Source organism: Neovison vison, chromosome 5, assembly GCF_020171115.1.
Source record: "Neovison vison isolate M4711 chromosome 5, ASM_NN_V1, whole genome shotgun sequence".
Taxonomy (NCBI): domain Eukaryota; kingdom Metazoa; phylum Chordata; class Mammalia; order Carnivora; family Mustelidae; genus Neogale; species Neogale vison.
The window spans coordinates 4821220-4832820 of NC_058095.1; the positions used below are offsets into that span (position 1 = coordinate 4821220).

Consider the following 11601-nt stretch of genomic DNA (forward strand, 5'->3'; position numbering starts at 1 on the left):
CTGACCACCACTGGCTAATTCACCAAGGCCTGGGACCTGACCTCTGGCTCCGTGGTTTTGGAAGATAGATCCTATCAGCGTCTTACCAAGAGGTTAACTGTCACCAGAATCAAAATTCTACTTTAGAAATTCAAGTATGTGACCCAAGGCCTGGACTTTAACGACCAAGGCAGCTACTTGAAACTGCTTCCTGGGGCTGGCGAGCAGCTTAGACAGGAGGGGAGTAGCAAGCAGGAGGCCACAGCCTCTCTTAAGCTTGGCAACATGGAAATGTCCCTTAGTCTCAAGGACAGCAGTGTCCTAAGTATGTTTCTCTGGACAGAATCACTGGTCCAGGAAGAAAATGTCAAATGTGGGAAACACGGTATGGTCAGTCCGTTCTGCCATCTGACAGTGACATTTACTATCAGTTGCTAGTGAAGAAATCCAGTTGCCCTAAGTCAGGATAGCCAGCGTAGCCCAAGTCAGACTGAACTCCTTGTATCCAGGACATTTCACTTGTCCCTATTCCGCTCACATCTGGAGCGATCAGAATCTTCGTCAATCCATTAGATTTGAGAAATGCTAATGTTACATTTGTGGGTGGTAACCCATTGAGAGAGGCAGAAAATCAATTTAGTGGGAAACTTGTAAAACATCTGATTGCATCCTGTGGAAGTTGGGGGACCCTGGTGGCTCAGTCGGGGAAGTGTCCCACTCTTAGGGAGAGAAACTAGATTCCGGCTGAGCCTAGAGCCCAGAAGCATCAGACTCGATGTGAGTTCAGCTGGTGATCTCAGGGTTAGGGGATCGAACCCCCCAATGAACGTAGAGTCTGCTTGTGACTTTCCCTCCCTCTGCCCCTCTTAAAAAAACAGTATTCGGTGAAACCTTCATTTATTTAAGAATGTGTTTGCTGAGTCACAGAATAAAATCCCTTTATGAGGGTCTCAACATGAAACACATTTTTAAAAAACTTTTATTTATACTTCAAATCTTAAGCCCAAGATACATTAACTTCACAGGAAATCCGCTCTGAGAAACCTCTTTCTAGGCCAAACACCTGCTTCCCCTCAGACTCCCCAACACACAGCGCGTACACGTCATTCTCTGTTCACAATCCCCGCCTTCCTGCCAGCCGCTCACACCCAGATCGGCTCAACTGCGGCCTTCTGCACGTTCCTAGTTATGCCCTGGTCTGACTGACCGCCAGATAGTTTTCGGGGTAAACTGTCACTCAAAATATTTGGTTCCTTTTTGAAGAGAAAATCCAAAGAACTGTTCAACTGTTCTCCCTCTGGGGCCTCAGTTTATGGGCATGAACAGTTCGCACAGACGCAGCGCGGCTCCATCTGGCGTCGCGGAGGAGGGAACCTGCAAGACCAAAGGAGAGTCGCGTGACGGGCCGGTCAAGTGCGGGCCTTGAAACGGAAAGCCAGATCTACAGAAGGAAACACAATCGTAGCAGCACTCGTTCTAACCGCAGGTCGGGCACAGACCGCTTCCCAGCAGGCTGCCCTCCCCAGCTGAGGCGCGGAGGGAGCAGGGCCTGGGGAGGGGAGAACCACCAAGAAGCACTGGAGACCGGCACATTCAACCCTCTTCTGGAGGTAAAACTTTTCAAGCCAAACCTGAAGGTCTACAGAGTCCCACAGAGCAGTCAAATCTCTGCATCAACGATAATGCAAGCAGCTGACTTCCGACTCCCTACCACGTCCTTCTACTGTTTTACTTACAGGCTGTAAACTGCTGGGGCCGGTCTTCAGGCTTATTAAATCCCACCCCAAATCTAGCTTCCTTGGTGACTGAACAATTATGTGACCTTAAATACAAAAAGCCCATACATACCTCCCAATTTCAACAACAAAGGCCATCTGCCCACTCCAAGCCTGGCATTTAAATGGGAACAAAGCCAGACAACCACCCCACCCAGTACACTGGGTTACTTTTTGGTCACACGCCAGCCCACTCAGCCCTGGGCCACGCCAGGAGCAGCGCCATGCCCGCTATGTTGTCCAGAAAGGATCCGAGCTACCCCTAGGAGAGCTCCCTGGTAGTGTGAACGAAGCACCTGGAAACCAAATAGCTCTGCTGGCGCCACGGCAGCCCTTCTTTCCCAAATGTCACAATGTGGTGCCGAGGGAGGTCCCAGTCCTGCCACAGCTGGCAGACTGCCGACATTCCCATCAGTTTCAAAGAGTGCATTCATTTCCTTCAAATATGGGACAAGCACTCTTTGATTCCACAGTAAGAACATGACCCGAAACTGGGCTACTTGCCTGTGTCTGCCCCCTCTCAGAACCTGTGCCCTGAGGACCACTGATCAAGGGGCCAGAGAGTGACAGGGCAGCCACACTACTGGTTTTCAAGTTGCAGAGGGATGACGCACGCCACTGGGGTCTTGGCGAGGTAACAATTCCCTCTGGAGTACATTCAGGCTAATTCCTGATGAAGCCTGAACCTTTAAGAGCAAAGAGCCAAACCCCGATGCCTCAGAGTAGACGGTTTCCCCTCAGCCGAGATGTTCGGACAGGGATAACTAACCATCACAGGCTCATGGGGCTTCCTAGGGACACGGAAGATGGAAACACAGACTACAAGCAACTGGGGAGGGGTCCTTTCACTTACTTCAGGCACAGCAGCTCCATTCTGTTTCACACACTGCAGACATCCAGCCAAAGAAACAAACCCATGTTAAAATCTCCCTGCACCCAGCACAATCCTAAACCCGGGGCAGGAGCAGCAAACAAACCTCCCACCCAAGTCTATTTGGAAGGGCTCTACTTACATACAAGTCTCCGCTTCGGGCCCAGGGCCGTGGACTTGGCCACCATCTGCCTCCGCAGGATCCTTTCCAGCCTTGGAAACCAAGGCTGGGACTGTACCTGGCAAGGAGAAATTGCAAAATAAAAATCAAGATATACACAGGTTAATTCTCAAGCCGCTCACTTTCAAATCTGGCCTAAATTTCCCTTAAAGTGAACTTGGGAACTGAGTTTCAGACATCCATATTCCACAAAAAGGCCTTTCTTTGCCTTCAGACAGGGATAACTTCAGATCATCATGGACTCAGCTCCCACCAATCCACCAGTCCCCAGGGCTGACGCTTCTAGCACACGCAGGCCGCTTTGTCCTTACAAAATTCTTTACTTCCCTCATAAGCTTTCTCAATCTTGTCTACTTTATTAAAAGAACTTTCCTTCCAAGGTAAAAAACTGCTGATACCCAGTGCCTAGATGTACCCAGCATCCTGGACCTACCTGACACTTCCTGCCCTTTTAAAGACAAAGTCCGCCCCACACGAAGTGCCTGATGGCAGAGTATGTATGGGGTATATATTCGAATGTCAATAAAATGTGTGGTTACTGGGGCACCTGGGTGGCTCACTGGGTTAAGCCTTCAGCTCAAGTCATGGTCTCAGGGTCCTGGGATTGAGCCCCGCATCGGGCTCTCTGCTCAGCAGGGGACCTGCTCCCCGCCCCCCACCCCGCCTGCCTCTCTGCCTACTTGTGATCTCTGTCAAATAAGTAAGTAAAAATCTTTTTTAAAAAGTGCAGTTACTTCTTTGGGACATCCCTTTGAAGGCCAGCTGTACAAAGGAACCTGCTGCCAGGAGGCACCGCCACACAAGGTCATTTTCTCCTTCATTCTCCTCTGCGTAAACATGATCCACAGAGCTAGATCAGTTTTTTTTTAAAGTAGAGGATTATAGATCTGCCCCAAGAGCTACTTATAAATAGCCAGTGCTGTAATCTGGCTGTAATAAAAATTCCCCGAGCTAAAAGTGGATCAGATCATCCAATTGTTCCTGTATGACTGCTCTTGGAGCAGCCACACAATACTTGGGCCTCACTCCAGGGTCATTCTCAACCATGGCTGGAGATGTACTTCTCCAGCCTTAGATGTATAGCCAGATCTGGAAAACAATAACCCTTTCTTACAAGGAAATAAGGCTCCGGTGGGGTTATTTGGTAACAGGCTGGGACTGGAGCACAGAGCACTCAAGTCCATCTAATACAAAGCTTCGGCCTCAGCTCTGACGTTCTGGGTGGCTAGTTCTCTGTGGTGGGGGCTGTCATGCATTGCAGGATACTCAGCAGCACCCATCAGTGCACGCCACACTCGTGGAGAACGCCTGGGCTACTCCTAACTCAATTATTTCTCAATGAAACTGAAAAATCCAACAGCACTCCCACAAAATGTTTATGGTTCTTTAAAAAACAAGAAACAGCTGTAGAACTCTAAGCCTGTTTTGTCACTCACTAGCAAAGGAGAAAGTATCTAGTCCACTTAAGATTGTAGTAACAGGGGCGCGTGGGTGGCTCAGTGGGTTGGGTCCCTGCCTTCCGCTCAGGTCATGATCCTGAGGTCCTGGCCCTCGTTGGGCTCCCTGCTCAGCATGGAGCCTGTTTCCCCTCTTTTCTCTCCGTCGGCCTCTCTGCCTACTTGTGATCTCTATCAAATAAATAAATAAAATCTTAAAACAATTAAAAAAAAATTGTTTGGGAGACTGCTTGGCAAGGAGGCTAGCAGAGTTCCACACTCCTTCCCTTATCTGGGTAGGAACAATTCTGGGAGGCTCACATGCTTGAAATCTAACAGACACTAAAAGCACCCTAATCTCTGCAATTCCGCCAAAGAGCTTATTTTTTAAAAACAGAAATAAAGAAAACCTTCCCATTTATAGAATTTTCATGAAAAAAATCCTTACACTCAACAGCTTAAGATGGTTTTCACGTGACTTTTTTCAAAGTTTACAGTCAACACTTTTAATCTCTACGAGAAATGTGGGTAACATACTTCATTCTAACAGAAATGATGTCAAGATGTTATTCTCAAGATCGGTATTTAAAAAGCTGAGCTCTGGGGACACCTGGGTGGCTCAGTCGTTAAGTGTCTACCCTGGGCTTAGGTCATGATCCCAGGGACTTGGGATGGAGCCCGGCATCGAGCTCCCTGCTCCATGGGAAGCCTGCTTCTCCCTCTTCCACTCCCCCTGCTTGTGTTCCCTCTCTCCCTGCGTCTCTGCCAAATAAATAAAATTTAAAAAAAAAAAAAAGAAAGAAAGAAATTGAAGTACCCAAACTTGTTAAAAGAAAATAAAAACATGGCGCCTGGGTGGCTCAGTGGGTTAAGCCGCTGCCTTCGGCTCAGGTCATGATCTCAGGGTCCTGGGATCGAGTCCCGCATCGGGCTCTCTGCTCAGCGGGGAGCCTGCTTCCTCCTCTCTTTCTCTCTCTCTGCCTGCCTCTCTGCCTACTTGTGATCTCTCTCTGTTAAATAAATAAATAAAAAATCTAAAAAAAAAAAAAAAAAGAAAAGAAAAACAAAAAGCTGAGCCTCGAGGCGTCAGAACTCCTCACAAAAGACCTCCTTTCAGACCAGGGTAACTTTAAATCATCCACAAATACTCTCAGCCCCGGCCTACCAGAAGCCTTTCCCTGACTCGGTCTCCCTTCCACCCCTGGATGCAGTGACCCTCCCGATTCCACACAGCGACACCTAGTGGCCCCAAATCACCCTGGCCCAGACCCCGCTCATTTCCGGATTCTGGGTCCCTTTTTCTCACCCCAACGAGACTCCGGCGTCCACGTGCTCCTAAAACCGAACTGAACAGCAGAAGAAAGTGAGAGGCAGGCCTTCCCACCACCTGGACTTCCTCGCGTGCGGAAGGTCCGCGCAGGTCCTGCCGGGCCCCGTCCTTACCCACTTCAGGGATCCATCTGGTACTTTTAAGCTTCAGCCTGCAGGTCTGGCGCTCAGGGTCTCCGCAGACGCCCAAGAAAAGCCTGCGGGGAAAGAAAAAAATGAGCTTGGAAGTGGGGGGGGGGGGCTGCAGAGTCGTGGCTTTCCAAACCCGACAGTCCCACCCACGAAGGTCTGCAGGGTTAAGCAGAACTACGGGCCAGGGCGTCCTCCAGGCGCTCCACGAGGGGCCTGACTTGGCCGCTAACCTTGGACGTGAATTAAGGGCCGGCCTCGGAGACCCGCGGGGCACACCGTGGCGGTGCGACGCCCGGGGCTGCCCAGGCCGGAAGCAGCTCTCCCCGGCCCAGGAGGGACCCTCTGGCTCCAGAGGAGGACCTCAGCGCTCTCCCGTCTACACGCGCGGCTCGGAAAGCGTCTTCCGACCCAGTACTCGACCCAAGCCTCCCAGCCGCCCTAGGAAGGAGACCGGCTACCGTCCCCATTCCGCCTCTGAGGAAGGGTAGTCGAATGAACTAGCGCCGGCTCAACGAAGACCTCGTTTTCCTACCTCCACAGACTTACCCCAGCCAAAGGCCCGAGACTGCTCGTTCCGTTCTTCCCAGAGAGAAGCCGCCATGTCTCCTGGCCACGCGGCCTGCCTCAGAAAAGAAAGCGGGGCCGCGCCTGCGCAAAGGTCTTTTCGGACATCTCGCGAGGGCTCTCGCGATGTTGAGAAACCGCTCATGGGAAGTGTAGTCCAAGCAACAGCGAGCGGCTGGGAGGCGGTCGCATCCTCAGCGCCACTGTGGGGCTGGGGGTAAGACGGTTTCCGCCACCAGGGACAGTAGAGAGCGCGGGGTGGGAGCCCTGATCTCAGTAGAACACGAAGACAGGCGGTGGCTTCAGCTACAGTCATTTATCTGCTGGGTCCACAGATTGTCCCTGGCCCAGACTGGGGTGGCGCAGGAAGTTCAAGGGGACCTCAAGTGGGTAGGTTGCCACATTTGCTTATGTTTGCCTACTTTAATTTGTAAGTTCTTCAAGACGGGAGACAGGAGACGTCTGTGTCTCTTTTTAAAGATGGATTGGTGGAGGGGCACCTCGGTGGCGCAGTGGGTTAAAACCTCTGACTTCGGCTCAGGTCATGATCTCAGGATCCTGGGATCGAGCCCCGCATGGGGCTCTGCTTGGCGGGGAGCCTGCTTCCTCCTCTCTCTGCCTGCCTCTCTGCCTACTTGTGATCTCTGTCAAATAAATAAAATCTTAAAAAAAAAAAATTCATGGATGGATGTATGGATTGATTGGTTGATTGATTGATTTGAGAGAGAGCGCACACAGCAGGAGGAGGGAATCTCAAGCAGACTACCCAGAGTAGTAGAGTAGCAGAGCCCGCCCCAGGCCTCCATCCCACTGCCCTGAGATCATGACCCCAGAGGAAACCAAGAGGCCCTCACTTTACCACCTGAGCCACCCAGGGGCCCCAGGAAATATCTCTCTTAATTATTTTCATTTTCTCACTAATGTCCTCACCTCACGTGGTTGGTATTTGGGTGCCTCTGCTTACGACACATTCAACAGACACGCGTGGGCTCACCTCACAGTAACTTCTATCTTGTAAAATTGACCCTGAAGCTTCTCTAGCTTACCCTTGAAGACACTGTTTTGTATAATACCGAAAGGGGAATGGGTTCTCTCCATGTACACTTAAGTTCCTTTCATTTCAGACTTGGAGAGGCAGGTTTTTGTTTTTTTAGGATTTTATTTATTTATTTGAGAGAGGGAGAGCACCAAGGGAGAGGGAGAAGCAGGGTCCCCACTGAACGGGGAGCCCGATCCCAGGACCCTGGGATCGTGACCTGAGCCAAATGCAGACGCTTAGCCAACTGAGCCACCCAGGCGCCCCTGGAGAGGGAGTTTTTCTGTTTGTTTTTAAGACCTTATTCATTTGAGAGCGGTAGCAGGAGCACAAGCACACGCACAGGGAGATGGAGAGAGAGAAGCAGACTCCCCACTGAGCAGGGAGCCCAATGTGGGACTCGATCCCACGACCCCGGGATCATGACCTGAGCAGGGAGCCATCCGGGCGCCCCTGAAGAGGGAGTTTTAAGGGTGGAAGTTCCCAGACTGGCTGGTATGCAGGCCAGCGGCCTGCTGTAGGAGAAAACAGCGAGAATGGATACCTCTTAGCGCTTACTATGTGTATGTGCCATTCACTCCTGGAGCGCTGGACGTGCACTGATTTGTTTAATGTGCACCACTGCCCTGTGAAGGGCACCATCACTACCCCCATCTCACAGAGGAGGGAATGCAAGCATAGAGTGATGATGTAACTTAACCAAATTCACACACAACTGGCCATTGCTGGAGTCGGGGTTTGAGCCCAGCCTTTAAAGTCCAAGCTTTCGCTGCTAAGTTGGACTGCACCATGTATGTCTCTACACCCTTATTACAGGGCTTCTGGTTGTGGGAGAGAGGAGCAAAGAGGGGTTTTGTGCATTTGCAGGGGTGATCAGGGGTGAAATTACTAGCCGGAATGATGGGCACCTGTCCTGTGATTTTGGCAGTGGCCAGAGCAATGTGCAGCGAGAAGGCTTGGGCCTGCATACCTGTTGGGCACACTGCCTGGGCAGGCCAGAAATCCATGGGAAAGACGGGGTGTCTGGGTAGCTCAGGCGGCTAAGCATCTGCCTTCGGCTCAGATCGTGATCACAGGGTCCTGGGATGGAGTCTCAGATTGGGCTCCTTGCTTGGTGAGGAGTCTGCTTCTCCCTCTGCCCCTCTGTTCCTGCTCCTTTGCTTTCTCTCTCTCTCTCTCTCTCTCTCTTCTTCCCTCAAATAAATAAATAATCTTAAAAAGAAATCAGTGGGAAAGACAACAAAAAAATGCATCAGATGTCTGAATGAGTAGGCAGGGGTTCAGAGCTGTCGACACCAAAGCGTTAAATGTTGTGATTTTTTTTTTTTTTTTAAGTAAGATCCACACCCAGCGTGGGGCTTGAACAGACCACCCTGAGATTAAGTGTGGCGTGCTCCACTAAGCCAGCCAGACGCCTCGAGGTCTGGGATGCTTGAATTTTCTGTGCGGTGGAATTACTATGCAGACATTGTTCACGGCTAGTGTGGATCTGTATTTATTGATATGGACAGAGTCACACAGTCGAGTTGTCAGTGACAGAAGTCCAACACGGGCTGATCAGGGCCCAAGTCCTCCATGCAGGTCAAGGACCTTGGCTCCCAGCACAGACGGGAAATCTAGTCAGTTGGTCTCCTGTGTTCTGGTGGTTGGCTCATCGGGTTCCATTCACTGATGGGATTTCAGATATGGTATCTGAAACCCACATTAATAGGAAACTGAGTCTCTAGAATCTGAGGTTAATTTCTCAACTGGGAAAAGCAGCTCGGCTGTTATTAACAAGAACAGAAAGTTGGGTTGGTGTATCCCAAGTGGCTGGCTGCTTAGTTGGGAGCAGCTGACCGGTGATTCACGATTCACGGGAGGCCCACAGCTGTTCCTCCTCCATCTCACAAACAGAACAAAGCTACTGGTGGGCTTTGCGCTTCATTGAAGGCAAGCTCCTCTCCAGCCCTGAGGGCAGATCTTGCTGAGTTGGCACCAGACCCTTATGATAAATCTATTTCTTCTGCCGGGAATTCAGAAAAGGGTTTGTGATGCAGTTATGCCAAGTTTGGGAATGTTTTCTTGTTTTTAAAAACAACAGCCTCCCTTCTGGCTTCCGGATGCTGTGAAGATAGGCCGCTTAAGGCTGTGGCAGCCTTCTTGCGTCCCTGAGGCTTGTTCCAAAGCCAGAATCCAAGGTCTGGTGTGGCAGGGTAGAAACAAAGGACAGAGTCTTCATGATGAACTGCCGAAATCCCAGCCCTGGAGCCCCGTACCTTCAGACCTTTGTTTGGACTCACAGACACTTTTTTTTTTCATCTTAATATTTCTTTCTTTTTTTTTTTTTTAAAGATTTTATTTATTTATTTGACAGACAGAGATCACAAGTAGGCAGAGAGGCAGGCAGAGAGAGAGAAAGGAGGAAGCAGGCTCCCTGCTGAGCAGAGATCCCGATGCGGGACTCGATCCCAGGACCCTGAGATCATGACCTGAGCAGAAGGCAGCGGCTTAACCCACTGAGCCACCCAGGCGCCCCTCATCTTAATATTTCTGAATGTGAGAAGCATTTTGCAAGCAATGGCATGTTAGTTTCAGTGAAACACAGAATGAGAGTTTTTAACATTTATTTATTTGAGAGATGGGGAGGGGCAGAAGGAAAGGGAGAGAGAATCCCAAGCAGACTCCCCGTTGAGCACAGAACCCCCCCAACACACACACAATGCAGGGCTCAATCTCACGACCCTGAGAGCGTGATCTGAGCGGAAACCAAGAATCGGGAACTCAACGAACTGCACCACCCATGTGCCCAGAATGTGAGATTTATTTATTTTTTTTAAAGATTTTATTTATTTATTTGACAGAGAGAGATCACAAGTAGACAGAGAGGCAGGCAGAGAGAGAGGGAAGCAGGCTCCCTGCTGAGCAGAGAACCCGAAGCGGAACTCGATCCCAGGACCCCGAGATCATGACCTGAGCCGAAGGCAGCGGCTTAACCCACTGAGCCACCCAGGTGCCCAGAATGTGAGATTTAAAAAAAGAAATCTCCATACTGTTTGAGCCACCCTAAGTTGGGCGTTCTGTTGAGTCACAATCATCCTAAATGACACGATCCACATGTGCCACATCCTTTCGTTTCATTATAATTTTCTGAAAGAACGGGTCATGGCAAAGTAAAAGGAATGAGCTGACATGTGCACATCCCCTTTCTGAAAACACAAAAGATACTGTCTATTAAGAGTTTGCTCTGGGCCAGGCTCTGCTCGAAGCACTTCCTTTTTAAAAAACCAACGTATTGAGGCCAGACTAGCATACAAAAAGCTGTACGCACTTAACGCCTCAGACTTGATGGGTCTGGTTCTCCAATGTGCCCTCTTAACGATCACCGCCTCCCACTTTTGCAACAAAAGGAGCCAAAGGACAGGAAGGTGAACGTGATCAGTGAGTGGGAGCCTTGAGATGGGACCGCAGACAGTCCAGCCTCAAAGCTGCTGATCCCCGCGGCTGTGCGGAGTTTCCCGGAAGAACACAGGATGACAATGGGACACATTCTGCTTCACGCCAGTGACCTGACTTCAGCCAGTTAGAAAGCCCAACATAAAGCCCAGAGAGTTTTCTTTTTTTTTTCACCCTGGGATTTCTCAGGACCACGACAGAGTGCCACCAATGGTGTTCAGCGGAAACCTGGGCACGTGGACCACATGACCTGTAACCTCCGGGAGGAGAATTATGACAAGGCTTACTCCACTCCCTCAGAAGAGGCGACCCTGGCACCACAGTGGTGTTTTCCTATGTTTGCCAAGAGCACACCCATCCCTTGCCTGCTCAGCAGAGCTGTTGCCTCTCGTAAAATTATTGCTTAATGGGTTCTTAAAAAAATAAATGAATATGAAGTACGTGCAATATCCTGTTGACCTCTTCTGCTCATTTCAGGACATATCTCTCCCTCCCCAGGAGTCCTGCCTTCTCCAAGGCTGTCCAGCCTGTCCTTATTTTTGTTTGTTCCCTTTGCCTTGAAATCTCCTTCCCCGCATCCTCTCCTCTGCTAAGCAAATTCCAACTCCTGTGTCAACACCTCCTCTGCAAAGTCTCACCTGAGAAGCTGCAGCGGTCCCGAGCTCTCCTCGGGGTGGTCTGCCGCAGGCTGGCATAACACAGGCTCCACACCCAGGCAGGCTCTGAGCGTGGTCCCAGCCCTGCTGATTCTAGCTGAGTCACCCTTCGAGAACCGTTGCCCCTCCGTCTGAGCCTCTTTGCTCACGGGGACATTAAGAACAGTGCACGCACAGCACCTCCATGGGCCAGGGGGGAGGGGCCCT

At 50.5% G+C, this 11601-nt stretch overlaps 1 non-coding gene across 1 annotated transcript; it reads right to left on the reverse strand.

Annotated features, from left to right (window-relative positions):
- Window positions 1-2970: 2970 nt before the first annotated feature.
- On the reverse strand, window positions 2971-3052 carry LOC122908115. The gene has a single exon (XR_006384895.1). It is a non-coding gene; the product is annotated as a small nucleolar RNA R38 (small nucleolar RNA).
- Between the last annotated feature and the right edge of the window lie 8549 nt (window positions 3053-11601).